This window comes from Carassius carassius, chromosome 8 (genome assembly GCF_963082965.1).
Source record: "Carassius carassius chromosome 8, fCarCar2.1, whole genome shotgun sequence".
Taxonomy (NCBI): domain Eukaryota; kingdom Metazoa; phylum Chordata; class Actinopteri; order Cypriniformes; family Cyprinidae; genus Carassius; species Carassius carassius.
This window is the reverse complement of record NC_081762.1, coordinates 34,176,366-34,195,305: the sequence shown is the minus strand read 5'-3', so window position 1 is coordinate 34,195,305 and position 18,940 is coordinate 34,176,366. Positions and strand designations below refer to the sequence as shown.

The 18,940-nt window shown below is 47.7% G+C and overlaps 5 non-coding genes across 5 annotated transcripts; 2 read left to right on the top strand and 3 right to left on the bottom strand.

Moving 5' to 3' along the window:
* The first annotated feature begins 12 nt into the window (after window positions 1–12).
* On the top strand, window positions 13–84 carry trnag-ucc (transfer RNA glycine (anticodon UCC)). The gene has a single exon. It is a non-coding gene; the product is annotated as a tRNA-Gly (tRNA).
* A 2,876-nt stretch (window positions 85–2,960) lies between these two features.
* trnag-ucc (transfer RNA glycine (anticodon UCC)) lies at window positions 2,961–3,032 on the top strand. The gene has a single exon. It is a non-coding gene; the product is annotated as a tRNA-Gly (tRNA).
* A 5,972-nt stretch (window positions 3,033–9,004) lies between these two features.
* trnad-guc (transfer RNA aspartic acid (anticodon GUC)) lies at window positions 9,005–9,076 on the bottom strand. The gene has a single exon. It is a non-coding gene; the product is annotated as a tRNA-Asp (tRNA).
* Window positions 9,077–14,881: 5,805 nt separating this feature from the next.
* On the bottom strand, window positions 14,882–14,953 carry trnad-guc (transfer RNA aspartic acid (anticodon GUC)). Its single transcript has one exon. It is a non-coding gene; the product is annotated as a tRNA-Asp (tRNA).
* Window positions 14,954–17,808: 2,855 nt separating this feature from the next.
* Window positions 17,809–17,880, bottom strand: trnad-guc (transfer RNA aspartic acid (anticodon GUC)). The gene has a single exon. It is a non-coding gene; the product is annotated as a tRNA-Asp (tRNA).
* Window positions 17,881–18,940: the final 1,060 nt, after the last annotated feature.

Below are 18,940 nucleotides of genomic sequence, written 5' to 3'. Positions count from 1 at the left end.
TGACTGCTGACTGCGTTGGTGGTATAGTGGTGAGCATAGCTGCCTTCCAAGCAGTTGATCCGGGTTCGATTCCCGGCCAACGCATATCCTTTGGCTCGGGCTGATGTCGAAGCAGAACTCCTTCTGTGACCTGTGGCTCCTCCCAAAACTTTTGGATGGATCGTTCGGAAGCCGAAAAGAGCTAGCTTTCCACGTCGTGGAATCGAACCCCGGTCTTCCGCGTGACAGGCGGAGATACTGTCCACTATACTAACGAGGAGCTGTGCATTTTGCTGTTTCTCCCCAAACCGACGCTACTGCACCGACATAACTGAACAATGCATGGCTTTTTCTGATGCTGACACAGCCCTAGCACCGTCAAATTCCGGATGGACCCATCATTAGCTAAAGTCGCATAACATTTGGAACACTACCCGTTGCAGGGGTCATTGTTTGGACTCTTTTTTTTTTTTTTTTTTTTTAAATTGCGCTTTAAACAAAAAGGATTGTGTCAATGCAACTGAACAACATTAATTAGGAACACAGTGCGTCAATAAAGCAAAATGACAGTTAAAGGCATTTCGTCATTGAAATCGATGATGTCATCATTCAGCTAAGTTCAGTTTAAATAGTATCTGTGCAATAATTTGCAATCAAGTCAACGATATCGCTGTACATGAAGTGTCCCCAGCTATGCCTGCCAGAGGCGACAGAGGCAAGGAACCAAAACTCGATCGGTGAAAAAATGGAGAAAAAACCCGGTGAGAAACCAGGCTCAGTCGGGGAGACAGTTCTCCTCTGGTCAGAAGAAACCAGCAAATCAGCTCCAGGCTGCAGAAAAGTCAGACTGTGCAGAATAATCATCTGTTTCCTGTGGTCTTGTCCTGGTGGTCGTCTAAGACAAGGTCTTTACAGGGGATCTGTATCTGGGGCTCATCTAGTTGTCCCGGTCTCCGCTGTGTTTCAGGGCCATAGAGGTCCTTTCTAGGTGTTGATCCACCATCTTGTCTGGATACTGACTGGATCCGGGTGACTGAAGCGGCCCACTGATCTGGATACAGAATGGATCTGGTGGCTACGGTGACCTCGGAATAAGGGATTTCTTTAAAAGACTCTTTTATTCATATAAGATTTTCTCCAACTTTTCAGATGGAGGCATGAGAAAGAGATTGCCTTGTTTGGGCTTGTGGTTATTGGTGGACCGAGGACAGAGCTACATCAAAATGCAATAGCAGAATCAATTTGGCCGTCCGCCAACACGCTGCAGGAGGGCGTGCCACTGGTCATCGTCTGTATTTGCACTCTCTGTGTTTGCGCTATCAGCACTTAGTGTTTATTTAGCTGGCATGGGAAGGCAGCACTTTCTTGTACGTGACGGGATGCAAACTCTGGAAGGTTCTCTTTAGTGACGGGTCCAAACAAAGATCTCATCAGCTCCTCTAGCCCTATCGGCGACTCGTGCACTTCGAGCCTTCTTAACGACGGCGCAAGTGGCTGACTGCTGACTGCGTTGGTGGTATAGTGGTGAGCATAGCTGCCTTCCAAGCAGTTGACCCGGGTTCTATTCCCGGCCAACGCATGTCCTTTGGCTCGGGCTGATGTCGAAGCAGAACTCCTTCTGTGACCTGTGGCTCCTCCCAAAACTTTTGGATGGATCGTTCAGAAGCCGAAAAGAGCTAGCTCTCCCCGTCGGGAAATCGAACCCCGGTCTTCCGCGTGACAGGCGGAGATACTGTCCACTATACTAACGAGGAGCTGTGCATTTTGCTGTTTCTCCCCAAACCGACGCTACTGCACCGACATAACTGAACAATGCATGGCTTTTTCTGATGCTGACACAGCCCTAGCACCGTCAAATTCCGGATGGACCCATCATTAGCTAAAGTCGCATAACATTTGGAACACTACCCGTTGCAGGGGTCATTGTTTGGACTCTTTTTTTTTTTTTTTTTTTTTTAATTGCGCTTTAAACAAAAAGGATTGTGTCAATGCAACTGAACAGCATTAATTAGGAACACAGTGCGTCAATAAAGCAAAATGACAGTTAAAGGCATTTCGTCATTGAAATCGATGATGTCATCATTCAGCTAAGTTCAGTTTAAATAGTATCTGTGCAATAATTTGCAATCAAGTCAACGATATCGCTGTACATGAAGTGTCCCCAGCTATGCCTGCCAGAGGCGACAGAGGCAAGGAACCAAAACTCGATCGGTGAAAAAATGGAGAAAAAACCCGGTGAGAAACCAGGCTCAGTCGGGGAGACAGTTCTCCTCTGGTCAGAAGAAACCAGCAAATCAGCTCCAGGCTGCAGAAAAGTCAGACTGTGCAGAATAATCATCTGTTTCCTGTGGTCTTGTCCTGGTGGTCGTCTAAGACAAGGTCTTTACAGGGGATCTGTATCTGGGGCTCATCTAGTTCTCCCGGTCTCTGCTGTGTTTCAGGGCCATAGAGGTCCTTCCTAGGTGTTGATCCACCATCTTGTCTGGATACTGACTGGATCCGGGTGACTGAAGCGGCCCACTGATCTGGATACAGAATGGATCTGGTGGCTACGGTGACCTCGGAATAAGGGATTTCTTTAAAAGACTCTTTTATTCATATAAGATTTTCTCCAACTTTTCAGATGGAGGCATGAGAAAGAGATTGCCTTGATTGGGCTTGTGGTTATTGGTGGACCGAGGACAGAGCTACATCAAAATGCAATAGCAGAATCAATTTGGCCGTCCGCCAACACGCTGCAGGAGGGCGTGCCACTGGTCATCGTCTGTATTTGCACTCTCTGCGTTTGCGCTATCAGCACTTAGTGTTTATTTAGCTGGCATGGGAAGGCAGCACTTTCTTGTACGTGACGGGATGCAAACTCTGGAAGGTTCTCTTTAGTGACGGGTCCAAACAAAGATCTCATCAGCTCCTCTAGCCCTATCGGCGACTCGTGCACTTCGAGCCTTCTTAACGACGGCGCAAGTGGCTGACTGCTGACTGCGTTGGTGGTATAGTGGTGAGCATAGCTGCCTTCCAAGCAGTTGATCCGGGTTCGATTCCCGGCCAACGCATATCCTTTGGCTCGGGCTGATGTCGAAGCAGAACTCCTTCTGTGACCTGTGGCTCCTCCCAAAACTTTTGGATGGATCGTTCGGAAGCCGAAAAGAGCTAGCTTTCCACGTCGTGGAATCGAACCCCGGTCTTCCGCGTGACAGGCGGAGATACTGTCCACTATACTAACGAGGAGCTGTGCATTTTGCTGTTTCTCCCCAAACCGACGCTACTGCACCGACATAACTGAACAATGCATGGCTTTTTCTGATGCTGACACAGCCCTAGCACCGTCAAATTCCGGATGGACCCATCATTAGCTAAATTCGCATAACATTTGGAACACTACCCGTTGCAGGGGTCATTGTTTGGACTCTTTTTTTTTTTTTTTTTTTTTAATTGCGCTTTAAACAAAAAGGATTGTGTCAATGCAACTGAACAACATTAATTAGGAACACAGTGCGTCAATAAAGCAAAATGACAGTTAAAGGCATTTCGTCATTGAAATCGATGATGTCATCATTCAGCTAAGTTCAGTTTAAATAGTATCTGTGCAATAATTTGCAATCAAGTCAACGATATCGCTGTACATGAAGTGTCCCCAGCTATGCCTGCCAGAGGCGACAGAGGCAAGGAACCAAAACTCGATCGGTGAAAAAATGGAGAAAAAACCCGGTGAGAAACCAGGCTCAGTCGGGGAGACAGTTCTCCTCTGGTCAGAAGAAACCAGCAAATCAGCTCCAGGCTGCAGAAAAGTCAGACTGTGCAGAATAATCATCTGTTTCCTGTGGTCTTGTCCTGGTGGTCGTCTAAGACAAGGTCTTTACAGGGGATCTGTATCTGGGGCTCATCTAGTTGTCCCGGTCTCCGCTGTGTTTCAGGGCCATGGAGGTCCTTCCTAGGTGTTGATCCACCATCTTGTCTGGATACTGACTGGATCCGGGTGACTGAAGCGGCCCACTGATCTGGATACAGAATGGATCTGGTGGCTACGGTGACCTCGGAATAAGGGATTTCTTTAAAAGACTCTTTTATTCATATAAGATTTTCTCCAACTTTTCAGATGGAGGCATGAGAAAGAGATTGCCTTGATTGGGCTTGTGGTTATTGGTGGACCGAGGACAGAGCTACATCAAAATGCAATAGCAGAATCAATTTGGCCGTCCGCCAACACGCTGCAGGAGGGCGTGCCACTGGTCATCGTCTGTATTTGCACTCTCTGCGTTTGCGCTATCAGCACTTAGTGTTTATTTAGCTGGCATGGGAAGGCAGCACTTTCTTGTACGTGACGGGATGCAAACTCTGGAAGGTTCTCTTTAGTGACGGGTCCAAACAAAGATCTCATCAGCTCCTCTAGCCCTATCGGCGACTCGTGCACTTCGAGCCTTCTTATCGACGGCGCAAGTAGCTGACTGCGTTGGTGGTATAGTGGTGAGCATAGCTGCCTTCCAAGCAGTTGACCCGGTTTCGATTCCCGGCCAACGCATGTCCTTTGGCTCGGGCTGATGTCGAAGCATAACTTCTTCTGTGACCTGTGGCTCCTCCCAAAACTTTTGGATGGATCGTTCAGAAGCCGAAATGAGCTAGCTCTCCCCATCGGGGTATCGAACCCCGGTCTTCCGCGTGACAGGCGGAGATACTGTCCACTATACTAACGAGGAGCTGTGCATGTTGCTGTTTCTCCCCCAACCGATGCTACTGCACCGACATAACTGAACAATGCATGGCTTTTTCTGACGCTGACACAGCCCTAGCACCGTCAAATTCCGGATGGACCCATCATTAGCTAAAGTCGCATAACATTTGGAACACTACCCGTTGCAGGGGTCATTGTTTGGACTTTTTTTAATTGCGCTTTAAACAAAAAGGATTGTGTCAATGCAACTGAACAACATTAATTAGGAACACAGTGCGTCAATAAAGCAAAATGACAGTTAAAGGCATTTCGTCATTGAAATCGATGATGTCATCATTCAGCTAAGTTCAGTTTAAATAGTATCTGTGCAATAATTTGCAATCAAGTCAATGATATCGCTGTACATGAAGTGTCCCCAGCTATGCCTGCCAGAGGCGACAGAGGCAAGGAACCAAAACTCGATCGGTGAAAAAATGGAGAAAAAACCCGGTGAGAAACCAGGCTCAGTCGGGGAGACAGTTCTCCTCTGGTCAGAAGAAACCAGCAAATTAGCTCCAGGCTGCAGAAAAGTCAGACTGTGCAGAAGAATCATCTGTTTCCTGTGGTCTTGTCCTTTTGGTCGTCTAAGACAAGGTCTTTACAGGGGATCTGTATCTGGGGCTCATCTAGTTGTCCCGGTCTCCGCTGTGTTTCAGGGCCATAGAGGTCCTTTCTAGGTGTTGATCCACCATCTTGTCTGGATACTGACTGGATCCGGGTGACTGAAGCGGCCCACTGATCTGGATACAGAATAGATCTGGTGGCTACGGTGACCTCGGAATAAGGGATTTCTTTAAAAGACTCTTTTATTCATATAAGATTTTCTCCAACTTTTCAGATGGAGGCATGAGAAAGAGATTGCCTTGATTGGGCTTGTGGTTATTGGTGGACCGAGGACAGAGCTACATCAAAATGCAATAGCAGAATCAATTTGGCCGTCCGCCAACACGCTGCAGGAGGGCGTGCCACTGGTCATCGTCTGTATTTGCACTCTCTGCGTTTGCGCTGTCAGCACTTAGTGTTTATTTAGCTGGCATGGGAAGGCAGCACTTTCTTGTACGTGACGGGATGCAAACTCTGGAAGGCTCTCTTTAGTGACGGGTCCAAACAAAGATCTAATCAGCTCCTCTAGCCCTATCGGCGACTCGTGCACTTCGAGCCTTCTTATCGACGGCGCAAGTGGCTGACTGCTGACTGCGTTGGTGGTATAGTGGTGAGCATAGCTGCCTTCCAAGCAGTTGACCCGGTTTCGATTCCCGGCCAACGCATGTCCTTTGGCTCGGGCTGATGTCGAAGCAGAACTCCTTCTGTGACCTGTGGCTCCTCCCAAAACTTTTGGATGGATGGTTCAGAAGCCGAAAAGAGCTAGCTCTCCCCATCGGGGAATCGAACCCCGGTCTTCCGCATGACAGGCGGAGCTACTGTCCACTATACTAACGAGGAGCTGCGCATGTTGCTGTTTCTCCCCCAACTGAAGCTACTGCACCGACATAACTGAACAATGCATGGCTTTTTCTGACGCTGACACAGCCCTAGCACCGTCAAATTCCGGATGGACCCATCATTAGCTAAAGTCGCATTACATTTGGAACACTACCCGTTGCAGGGGTCATTGTTTGGACTCTTTTTTTTTTTTTTTTTTTTAAATTGCGCTTTAAACAAAAAGGATTGTGTCAATGCAACTGAACAACATTAATTAGGAACACAGTGCGTCAATAAAGAAAAAATGACAGTTAAAGGCATTTCGTCATTGAAATCGATGATGTCATCATTCAGCTAAGTTCAGTTTAAATAGTATCTGTGCAATAATTTGCAATCAAGTCAACGATATCGCTGTACATGAAGTGTCCCAAGCTATGCCTGCCAGAGGCGACAGAGGCAAGGAACCAAAACTCGATCGGTGAAAAAATGGAGAAAAAACCCGGTGAGAAACCAGGCTCAGTCGGGGAGACAGTTCTCCTCTGGTCAGAAGAAACCAGCAAATCAGCTCCAGGCTGCAGAAAAGTAAGACTGTGCAGAAGAATTATCTGTTTCCTGTGGTCTTGTCCTGGTGGTCGTCTAAGACCAGGTCTTTACAGGAGATCTGTATCTGGGGCTCATCTAGTTGTCCCGGTCTCCACTGTGTTTCAGGGCCATAGAGGTCCTTTCTAGGTGTTGATCCACCATCTTGTCTGGATACTGACTGGATCCGGGTGACTGAAGCGGCCCACTGATCTGGATACAGAATGGATCTGGTGGCTACGGTGACCTCGGAATAAGGGATTTCTTTAAAAGACTCTTTTATTCATATAAGATTTTCTCCAACTTTTCAGATGGAGGCATGAGAAAGAGATTGCCTTGATTGGGCTTGTGGTTATTGGTGGACCGAGGACAGAGCTACATCAAAATGCAATAGCAGAATCAATTTGGCCGTCCGCAAACACGCTGCAGGAGGGCGTGCCACTGGTCATCGTCTGTATTTGCACTCTCTGCGTTTGCGCTGTCAGCACTTAGTGTTTATTTAGCTGGCATGGGAAGGCAGCACTTTCTTGTACGTGACGGGATGCAAACTCTGGAAGGCTCTCTTTAGTGACGGGTCCAAACAAAGATCTCATCAGCTCCTCTAGCCCTATCGGCGACTCGTGCACTTTGAGCCTTCTTATCGACGACGCAAGTGGCTGACTGCTGACTGCGTTGGTGGTATAGTGGTGAGCATAGCTGCCTTCCAAGCAGTTGACCCGGTTTCGATTCCCGGCCAATGCATGTCCTTTGGCTCGGTCTGATGTCGAAGCAGAACTCCTTCTGTGACCTGTGGCTCCTCCCAAAACTTTTGGATGGATGGTTCAGAAGCCGAAAAGAGCTAGCTCTCCCCGTCGGGGAATCGAACCCCGGTCTTCCACGTGACAGGCGGAGATACTGTCCACTATACTAACGAGGAGCTGCGCATGTTGCTGTTTCTTCCCCAACCGACGCTACTGCACCGACGTAACTAAACAATGCATGGCTTTTTCTGACGCTGACACAGCCCTAGCACCGTCAAATTCCAGATGGACCCATCATTAGTTAAAGTCGCATTACATTTGGAACACTACCCGTTGCAGGGGTCATTGTTTGGACTCTTTTTTTTTTTTTTTTTTTAAATTGCGCTTTAAACAAAAAGGATTGTGTCAATGCAACTGAACAACATTAATTAGGAACACAGTGCGTCAATAAAGCAAAATGACAGTTAAAGGCATTTCGTCATTGAAATCGATGATGTCATCATTCAGCTAAGTTCAGTTTAAATAGTATCTGTGCAATAATTTGCAATCAAGTCAACGATATCGCTGTACATGAAGTGTCCCCAGCTATGCCTGCCAGAGGCGACAGAGGCAAGGAACCAAAACTCGATCGGTGAAAAAATGGAGAAAAAACCCGGTGAGAAACCAGGCTCAGTCGGGGAGACAGTTCTCCTCTGGTCAGAAGAAACCAGCAAATCAGCTCCAGGCTGCAGAAAAGTCAGACTGTGCAGAATAATCATCTGTTTCCTGTGGTCTTGTCCTGGTGGTCGTCTAAGACAAGGTCTTTACAGGGGATCTGTATCTGGGGCTCATCTAGTTGTCCCGGTCTCCGCTGTGTTTCAGGGCCATAGAGGTCCTTTCTAGGTGTTGATCCACCATCTTGTCTGGATACTGACTGGATCCGGGTGACTGAAGTGGCCCACTGATCTGGATACAGAATGGATCTGGTGGCTACGGTGACCTCGGAATAAGGGATTTCTTTAAAAGACTCTTTTATTCATATAAGATTTTCTCCAACTTTTCAGATGGAGGCATGAGAAAGAGATTGCCTTGTTTGGGCTTGTGGTTATTGGTGGACCGAGGACAGAGCTACATCAAAATGCAATAGCAGAATCAATTTGGCCGTCCGCCAACACGCTGCAGGAGGGCGTGCCACTGGTCATCGTCTGTATTTGCACTCTCTGTGTTTGCGCTATCAGCACTTAGTGTTTATTTAGCTGGCATGGGAAGGCAGCACTTTCTTGTACGTGACGGGATGCAAACTCTGGAAGGTTCTCTTTAGTGACGGGTCCAAACAAAGATCTCATCAGCTCCTCTAGCCCTATCGGCGACTCGTGCACTTCGAGCCTTCTTAACGACGGCGCAAGTGGCTGACTGCTGACTGCGTTGGTGGTATAGTGGTGAGCATAGCTGCCTTCCAAGCAGTTGACCCGGGTTCTATTCCCGGCCAACGCATGTCCTTTGGCTCGGGCTGATGTCGAAGCAGAACTCCTTCTGTGACCTGTGGCTCCTCCCAAAACTTTTGGATGGATCGTTCAGAAGCCGAAAAGAGCTAGCTCTCCCCGTCGGGGAATCGAACCCCGGTCTTCCGCGTGACAGGCGGAGATACTGTCCACTATACTAACGAGGAGCTGTGCATTTTGCTGTTTCTCCCCAAACCGACGCTACTGCACCGACATAACTGAACAATGCATGGCTTTTTCTGATGCTGACACAGCCCTAGCACCGTCAAATTCCGGATGGACCCATCATTAGCTAAAGTCGCATAACATTTGGAACACTACCCGTTGCAGGGGTCATTGTTTGGACTTTTTTTAATTGCGCTTTAAACAAAAAGGATTGTGTCAATGCAACTGAACAACATTAATTAGGAACACAGTGCGTCAATAAAGCAAAATGACAGTTAAAGGCATTTCGTCATTGAAATCGATGATGTCATCATTCAGCTAAGTTCAGTTTAAATAGTATCTGTGCAATAATTTGCAATCAAGTCAATGATATCGCTGTACATGAAGTGTCCCCAGCTATGCCTGCCAGAGGCGACAGAGGCAAGGAACCAAAACTCGATCGGTGAAAAAATGGAGAAAAAACCCGGTGAGAAACCAGGCTCAGTCGGGGAGACAGTTCTCCTCTGGTCAGAAGAAACCAGCAAATTAGCTCCAGGCTGCAGAAAAGTCAGACTGTGCAGAAGAATCATCTGTTTCCTGTGGTCTTGTCCTTGTGGTCGTCTAAGACAAGGTCTTTACAGGGGATCTGTATCTGGGGCTCATCTAGTTGTCCCGGTCTCCGCTGTGTTTCAGGGCCATAGAGGTCCTTTCTAGGTGTTGATCCACCATCTTGTCTGGATACTGACTGGATCCGGGTGGCTGAAGCGGCCCACTGATCTGGATACAGAATAGATCTGGTGGCTACGGTGACCTCGGAATAAGGGATTTCTTTAAAAGACTCTTTTATTCATATAAGATTTTCTCCAACTTTTCAGATGGAGGCATGAGAAAGAGATTGCCTTGATTGGGCTTGTGGTTATTGGTGGACCGAGGACAGAGCTACATCAAAATGCAATAGCAGAATCAATTTGGCCGTCCGCCAACACGCTGCAGGAGGGCGTGCCACTGGTCATCGTCTGTATTTGCACTCTCTGCGTTTGCGCTGTCAGCACTTAGTGTTTATTTAGCTGGCATGGGAAGGCAGCACTTTCTTGTAAATGACGGGATGCAAACTCTGGAAGGCTCTCTTTAGTGACGGGTCCAAACAAAGATCTAATCAGCTCCTCTAGCCCTATCGGCGACTCGTGCACTTCGAGCCTTCTTATCGACGGCGCAAGTGGCTGACTGCTGACTGCGTTGGTGGTATAGTGGTGAGCATAGCTGCCTTCCAAGCAGTTGACCCGGTTTCGATTCCCGGCCAACGCATGTCCTTTGGCTCGGGCTGATGTCGAAGCAGAACTCCTTCTGTGACCTGTGGCTCCTCCCAAAACTTTTGGATGGATGGTTCAGAAGCCGAAAAGAGCTAGCTCTCCCCATCGGGGAATCGAACCCCGGTCTTCCGCATGACAGGCGGAGCTACTGTCCACTATACTAACGAGGAGCTGCGCATGTTGCTGTTTCTCCCCCAACCGACGCTACTGCACCGACATAACTGAACAATGCATGGCTTTTTCTGACGCTGACACAGCCCTAGCACCGTCAAATTCCGGATGGACCCATCATTAGCTAAAGTCGCATTACATTTGGAACACTACCCGTTGCAGGGGTCATTGTTTGGACTCTTTTTTTTTTTTTTTTTTTTTAAATTGCGCTTTAAACAAAAAGGATTGTGTCAATGCAACTGAACAACATTAATTAGGAACACAGTGCGTCAATAAAGAAAAAATGACAGTTAAAGGCATTTCGTCATTGAAATCGATGATGTCATCATTCAGCTAAGTTCAGTTTAAATAGTATCTGTGCAATAATTTGCAATCAAGTCAACGATATCGCTGTACATGAAGTGTCCCAAGCTATGCCTGCCAGAGGCGACAGAGGCAAGGAACCAAAACTCGATCGGTGAAAAAATGGAGAAAAAACCCGGTGAGAAACCAGGCTCAGTCGGGGAGACAGTTCTCCTCTGGTCAGAAGAAACCAGCAAATCAGCTCCAGGCTGCAGAAAAGTAAGACTGTGCAGAAGAATTATCTGTTTCCTGTGGTCTTGTCCTGGTGGTCGTCTAAGACCAGGTCTTTACAGGAGATCTGTATCTGGGGCTCATCTAGTTGTCCCGGTCTCCACTGTGTTTCAGGGCCATAGAGGTCCTTTCTAGGTGTTGATCCACCATCTTGTCTGGATACTGACTGGATCCGGGTGACTGAAGCGGCCCACTGATCTGGATACAGAATGGATCTGGTGGCTACGCTGACCTCGGAATAAGGGATTTCTTTAAAAGACTCTTTTATTCATATAAGATTTTCTCCAACTTTTCAGATGGAGGCATGAGAAAGAGATTGCCTTGATTGGGCTTGTGGTTATTGGTGGACCGAGGACAGAGCTACATCAAAATGCAATAGCAGAATCAATTTGGCCGTCCGCAAACACGCTGCAGGAGGGCGTGCCACTGGTCATCGTCTGTATTTGCACTCTCTGCGTTTGCGCTGTCAGCACTTAGTGTTTATTTAGCTGGCATGGGAAGGCAGCACTTTCTTGTACGTGACGGGATGCAAACTCTGGAAGGCTCTCTTTAGTGACGGGTCCAAACAAAGATCTCATCAGCTCCTCTAGCCCTATCGGCGACTCGTGCACTTTGAGCCTTCTTATCGACGACGCAAGTGGCTGACTGCTGACTGCGTTGGTGGTATAGTGGTGAGCATAGCTGCCTTCCAAGCAGTTGACCCGGTTTCGATTCCCGGCCAACGCATGTCCTTTGGCTCGGTCTGATGTCGAAGCAGAACTCCTTCTGTGACCTGTGGCTCCTCCCAAAACTTTTGGATGGATGGTTCAGAAGCCGAAAAGAGCTAGCTCTCCCCGTCGGGGAATCGAACCCCGGTCTTCCACGTGACAGGCGGAGATACTGTCCACTATACTAACGAGGAGCTGCGCATGTTGCTGTTTCTTCCCCAACCGACGCTACTGCACCGACATAAAAGAACAATGCATGGCTTTTTCTGACGCTGACACAGCCCTAGCACCGTCAAATTCCAGATGGACCCATCATTAGTTAAAGTCGCATTACATTTGGAACACTACCCGTTGCAGGGGTCATTGTTTGGACTCTTTTTTTTTTTTTTTTTTAAATTGCGCTTTAAACAAAAAGGATTGTGTCAATGCAACTGAACAACATTAATTAGGAACACAGTGCGTCAATAAAGCAAAATGACAGTTAAAGGCATTTCGTCATTGAAATCGATGATGTCATCATTCAGCTAAGTTCAGTTTAAATAGTATCTGTGCAATAATTTGCAATCAAGTCAACGATATCGCTGTACATGAAGTGTCCCCAGCTATGCCTGCCAGAGGCGACAGAGGCAAGGAACCAAAACTCGATCGGTGAAAAAATGGAGAAAAAACCCGGTGAGAAACCAGGCTCAGTCGGGGAGACAGTTCTCCTCTGGTCAGAAGAAACCAGCAAATCAGCTCCAGGCTGCAGAAAAGTCAGACTGTGCAGAATAATCATCTGTTTCCTGTGGTCTTGTCCTGGTGGTCGTCTAAGACAAGGTCTTTACAGGGGATCTGTATCTGGGGCTCATATAGTTGTTCCGGTCTCCGCTGTGTTTCAGGGCCATAGAGGTCCTTTCTAGGTGTTGATCCACCATCTTGTCTGGATACTGACTGGATCCGGGTGACTGAAGCGGCCCACTGATCTGGATACAGAATGGATCTGGTGGCTACGGTGACCTCGGAATAAGGGATTTCTTTAAAAGACTCTTTTATTCATATAAGATTTTCTCCAACTTTTCAGATGGAGGCATGAGAAAGAGATTGCCTTGTTTGGGCTTGTGGTTATTGGTGGACCGAGGACAGAGCTACATCAAAATGCAATAGCAGAATCAATTTGGCCGTCCGCCAACACGCTGCAGGAGGGCGTGCCACTGGTCATCGTCTGTATTTGCACTCTCTGTGTTTGCGCTATCAGCACTTAGTGTTTATTTAGCTGGCATGGGAAGGCAGCACTTTCTTGTACGTGACGGGATGCAAACTCTGGAAGGTTCTCTTTAGTGACGGGTCCAAACAAAGATCTCATCAGCTCCTCTAGCCCTATCGGCGACTCGTGCACTTCGAGCCTTCTTAACGACGGCGCAAGTGGCTGACTGCTGACTGCTGACTGCGTTGGTGGTATAGTGGTGAGCATAGCTGCCTTCCAAGCAGTTGACCCGGGTTCTATTCCCGGCCAACGCATGTCCTTTGGCTCGGGCTGATGTCGAAGCAGAACTCCTTCTGTGACCTGTGGCTCCTCCCAAAACTTTTGGATGGATCGTTCAGAAGCCGAAAAGAGCTAGCTCTCCCCGTCGGGGAATCGAACCCCGGTCTTCCACGTGACAGGCGGAGATACTGTCCACTATACTAACGAGGAGCTGTGCTTTTTGCTGTTTCTCCCCAAACCGACGCTACTGCACCGACATAACTGAACAATGCATGGCTTTTTCTGATGCTGACACAGCCCTAGCACCGTCAAATTCCGGATGGACCCATCATTAGCTAAAGTCGCATAACATTTGGAACACTACCCGTTGCAGGGGTCATTGTTTGGACTCTTTTTTTTTTTTTTTTTTTTTAAATTGCGCTTTAAACAAAAAGGATTGTGTCAATGCAACTGAACAACATTAATTAGGAACACAGTGCGTCAATAAAGCAAAATGACAGTTAAAGGCATTTCGTCATTGAAATCGATGATGTCATCATTCAGCTGAGTTCAGTTTAAATAGTATCTGTGCAATAATTTGCAATCAAGTCAACGATATCGCTGTACATGAAGTGTCCCCAGCTATGCCTGCCAGAGGCGACAGAGGCAAGGAACCAAAACTCGATCGGTGAAAAAATGGAGAAAAAACCCGGTGAGAAACCAGGCTCAGTCGGGGAGACAGTTCTCCTCTGGTCAGAAGAAACCAGCAAATCAGCTCCAGGCTGCAGAAAAGTCAGACTGTGCAGAATAATCATCTGTTTCCTGTGGTCTTGTCCTGGTGGTCGTCTAAGACAAGGTCTTTACAGGGGATCTGTATCTGGGGCTCATCTAGTTGTCCCGGTCTCCGCTGTGTTTCAGGGCCATAGAGGTCCTTCCTAGGTGTTGATCCACCATCTTGTCTGGATACTGACTGGATCCGGGTGACTGAAGCGGCCCACTGATCTGGATACAGAATGGATCTGGTGGCTACGGTGACCTCGGAATAAGGGATTTCTTTAAAAGACTCTTTTATTCATATAAGATTTTCTCCAACTTTTCAGATGGAGGCATGAGAAAGAGATTGCCTTGATTGGGCTTGTGGTTATTGGTGGACCGAGGACAGAGCTACATCAAAATGCAATAGCAGAATCAATTTGGCCGTCCGCCAACACGCTGCAGGAGGGCGTGCCACTGGTCATCGTCTGTATTTGCACTCTCTGCGTTTGCGCTATCAGCACTTAGTGTTTATTTAGCTGGCATGGGAAGGCAGCACTTTCTTGTACGTGACGGGATGCAAACTCTGGAAGGTTCTCTTTAGTGACGGGTCCAAACAAAGATCTCATCAGCTCCTCTAGCCCTATCGGCGACTCGTGCACTTCGAGCCTTCTTATCGACGGCGCAAGTGGCTGACTGCGTTGGTGGTATAGTGGTGAGCATAGCTGCCTTCCAAGCAGTTGACCCGGTTTCGATTCCCGGCCAACGCATGTCCTTTGGCTCGGGCTGATGTCGAAGCAGAACTCCTTCTGTGACCTGTGGCTCCTCCCAAAACTTTTGGATGGATCGTTCAGAAGCCGAAATGAGCTAGCTCTCCCCGTCGGGGAATCGAACCCCGGTCTTCCGCGTGACAGGCGGAGATACTGTCCACTATACTAACGAGGAGCTGCGCATGTTGCTGTTTCTCCCCCAACCGATGCTACTGCACCGACATAACTGAACAATGCATGGCTTTTTCTGACGCTGACACAGCCCTAGCACCGTCAAATTCCGGATGGACCCATCATTAGCTAAAGTCGCATAACATTTGGAACACTACCCGTTGCAGGGGTCATTGTTTGGACTTTTTTTAATTGCGCTTTAAACAAAAAGGATTGTGTCAATGCAACTGAACAACATTAATTAGGAACACAGTGCGTCAATAAAGCAAAATGACAGTTAAAGGCATTTCGTCATTGAAATCGATGATGTCATCATTCAGCTAAGTTCAGTTTAAATAGTATCTGTGCAATAATTTGCAATCAAGTCAATGATATCGCTGTACATGAAGTGTCCCCAGCTATGCCTGCCAGAGGCGACAGAGGCAAGGAACCAAAACTCGATCGGTGAAAAAATGGAGAAAAAACCCGGTGAGAAACCAGGCTCAGTCGGGGAGACAGTTCTCCTCTGGTCAGAAGAAACCAGCAAATTAGCTCCAGGCTGCAGAAAAGTCAGACTGTGCAGAAGAATCATCTGTTTCCTGTGGTCTTGTCCTGGTGGTCGTCTAAGACAAGGTCTTTACAGGGGATCTGTATCTGGGGCTCATCTAGTTGTCCCGGTCTCCGCTGTGTTTCAGGGCCATAGAGGTCCTTCCTAGGTGTTGATCCACCATCTTGTCTGGATACTGACTGGATCCGGGTGACTGAAGCGGCCCACTGATCTGGATACAGAATAGATCTGGTGGCTACGGTGACCTCGGAATAAGGGATTTCTTTAAAAGACTCTTTTATTCATATAAGATTTTCTCCAACTTTTCAGATGGAGGCATGAGAAAGAGATTGCCTTGATTGGGCTTGTGGTTATTGGTGGACCGAGGACAGAGCTACATCAAAATGCAATAGCAGAATCAATTTGGCCGTCCGCCAACACGCTGCAGGAGGGCGTGCCACTGGTCATCGTCTGTATTTGCACTCTCTGCGTTTGCGCTGTCAGCACTTAGTGTTTATTTAGCTGGCATGGGAAGGCAGCACTTTCTTGTACGTGACGGGATGCAAACTCTGGAAGGCTCTCTTTAGTGACGGGTCCAAACAAAGATCTAATCAGCTCCTCTAGCCCTATCGGCGACTCGTGCACTTCGAGCCTTCTTATCGACGGCGCAAGTGGCTGACTGCTGACTGCGTTGGTGGTATAGTGGTGAGCATAGCTGCCTTCCAAGCAGTTGACCCGGTTTCGATTCCCGGCCAACGTATGTCCTTTGGCTCGGGCTGATGTCGAAGCAGAACTCCTTCTGTGACCTGTGGCTCCTCCCAAAACTTTTGGATGGATGGTTCAGAAGCCGAAAAGAGCTAGCTCTCCCCATCGGGGAATCGAACCCCGGTCTTCCGCATGACAGGCGGAGCTACTGTCCACTATACTAACGAGGAGCTGCACATGTTGCTGTTTCTCCCCCAACCGACGCTACTGCACCGACATAACTGAACAATGCATGGCTTTTTCTGACGCTGACACAGCCCTAGCACCGTCAAATTCCGGATGGACCCATCATTAGCTAAAGTCGCATTACATTTGGAACACTACCCGTTGCAGGGGTCATTGTTTGGACTCTTTTTTTTTTTTTTTTTTTTTTTAAATTGCGCTTTAAACAAAAAGGATTGTGTCAATGCAACTGAACAACATTAATTAGGAACACATTGCGTCAATAAAGAAAAAATGACAGTTAAAGGCATTTCGTCATTGAAATCGATGATGTCATCATTCAGCTAAGTTCAGTTTAAATAGTATCTGTGCAATAATTTGCAATCAAGTCAACGATATCGCTGTACATGAAGTGTCCCAAGCTATGCCTGCCAGAGGCGACAGAGGCAAGGAACCAAAACTCGATCGGTGAAAAAATGGAGAAAAAACCCGGTGAGAAACCAGGCTCAGTCGGGGAGACAGTTCTCCTCTGGTCAGAAGAAACCAGCAAATCAGCTCCAGGCTGCAGAAAAGTAAGACTGTGCAGAAGAATTATCTGTTTCCTGTGGTCTTGTCCTGGTGGTCGTCTAAGACCAGGTCTTTACAGGAGATCTGTATCTGGGGCTCATATAGTTGTCCCGGTCTCCACTGTGTTTCAGGGCCATAGAGGTCCTTTCTAGGTGTTGATCCACCATCTTGTCTGGATACTGACTGGATCCGGGTGACTGAAGCGGCCCACTGATCTGGATACAGAATGGATCTGGTGGCTACGGTGACCTCGGAATAAGGGATTTCTTTAAAAGACTCTTTTATTCATATAAGATTTTCTCCAACTTTTCAGATGGAGGCATGAGAAAGAGATTGCCTTGATTGGGCTTGTGGTTATTGGTGGACCGAGGACAGAGCTACATCAAAATGCAATAGCAGAATCAATTTGGCCGTCCGCAAACACGCTGCAGGAGGGCGTGCCACTGGTCATCGTCTGTATTTGCACTCTCTGCGTTTGCGCTATCAGCACTTAGTGTTTATTTAGCTGGCATGGGAAGGCAGCACTTTCTTGTACGTGACGGGATGCAAACTCTGGAAGGTTCTCTTTAGTGACGGGTCCAAACAAAGATCTCATCAGCTCCTCTAGCCCTATCGGCGACTCGTGCACTTCGAGCCTTCTTATCGACGGCGCAAGTGGCTGACTGCGTTGGTGGTATAGTGGTGAGCATAGCTGCCTTCCAAGCAGTTGACCCGGTTTCTATTCCCGGCCAACGCATGTCCTTTGGCTCGGACTGATGTCGAAGCAGAACTCCTTCTGTGACCTGTGGCTCCTCCCAAAACTTTTGGATGGATCGTTCAGAAGCCGAAATGAGCTAGCTCTCCCCGTCGGGGAATCGAACCCCGGTCTTCCGCGTGACAGGCGGAGATACTGTCCACTATACTAACGAGGAGCTGCGCATGTTGCTGTTTCTCCCCCAACCGATGCTACTGCACCGACATAACTGAACAATGCATGGCTTTTTCTGACGCTGACACAGCCCTAGCACCGTCAAATTCCGGATGGACCCATCATTAGCTAAAGTCGCATAACATTTGGAACACTACCCGTTGCAGGGGTCATTGTTTGGACTTTTTTTAATTGCGCTTTAAACAAAAAGGATTGTGTCAATGCAACTGAACAACATTAATTAGGAACACAGTGCGTCAATAAAGCAAAATGACAGTTAAAGGCATTTCGTCATTGAAATCGATGATGTCATCATTCAGCTAAGTTCAGTTTAAATAGTATCTGTGCAATAATTTGCAATCAAGTCAATGATATCGCTGTACATGAAGTGTCCCCAGCTATGCCTGCCAGAGGCGACAGAGGCAAGGAACCAAAACTCGATCGGTGAAAAAATGGAGAAAAAACCCGGTGAGAAACCAGGCTCAGTCGGGGAGACAGTTCTCCTCTGGTCAGAAGAAACCAGCAAATTAGCTCCAGGCTGCAGAAAAGTCAGACTGTGCAGAAGAATCATCTGTTTCCTGTGGTCTTGTCCTTGTGGTCGTCTAAGACAAGGTCTTTACAGGGGATCTGTATCTGGGGCTCATCTAGTTGTCCCGGTCTCCGCTGTGTTTCAGGGCCATAGAGGTCCTTTCTAGGTGTTGATCCACCATCTTGTCTGGATACTGACTGGATCCGGGTGACTGAAGCGGCCCACTGATCTGGATACAGAATAGATCTGGTGGCTACGGTGACCTCGGAATAAGGGATTTCTTTAAAAGACTCTTTTATTCATATAAGATTTTCTCCAACTTTTCAGATGGAGGCATGAGAAAGAGATTGCCTTGATTGGGCTTGTGGTTATTGGTGGACCGAGGACAGAGCTACATCAAAATGCAATAGCAGAATCAATTTGGCCGTCCGCCAACACGCTGCAGGAGGGCGTGCCACTGGTCATCGTCTGTATTTGCACTCTCTGCGTTTGCGCTGTCAGCACTTAGTGTTTATTTAGCTGGCATGGGAAGGCA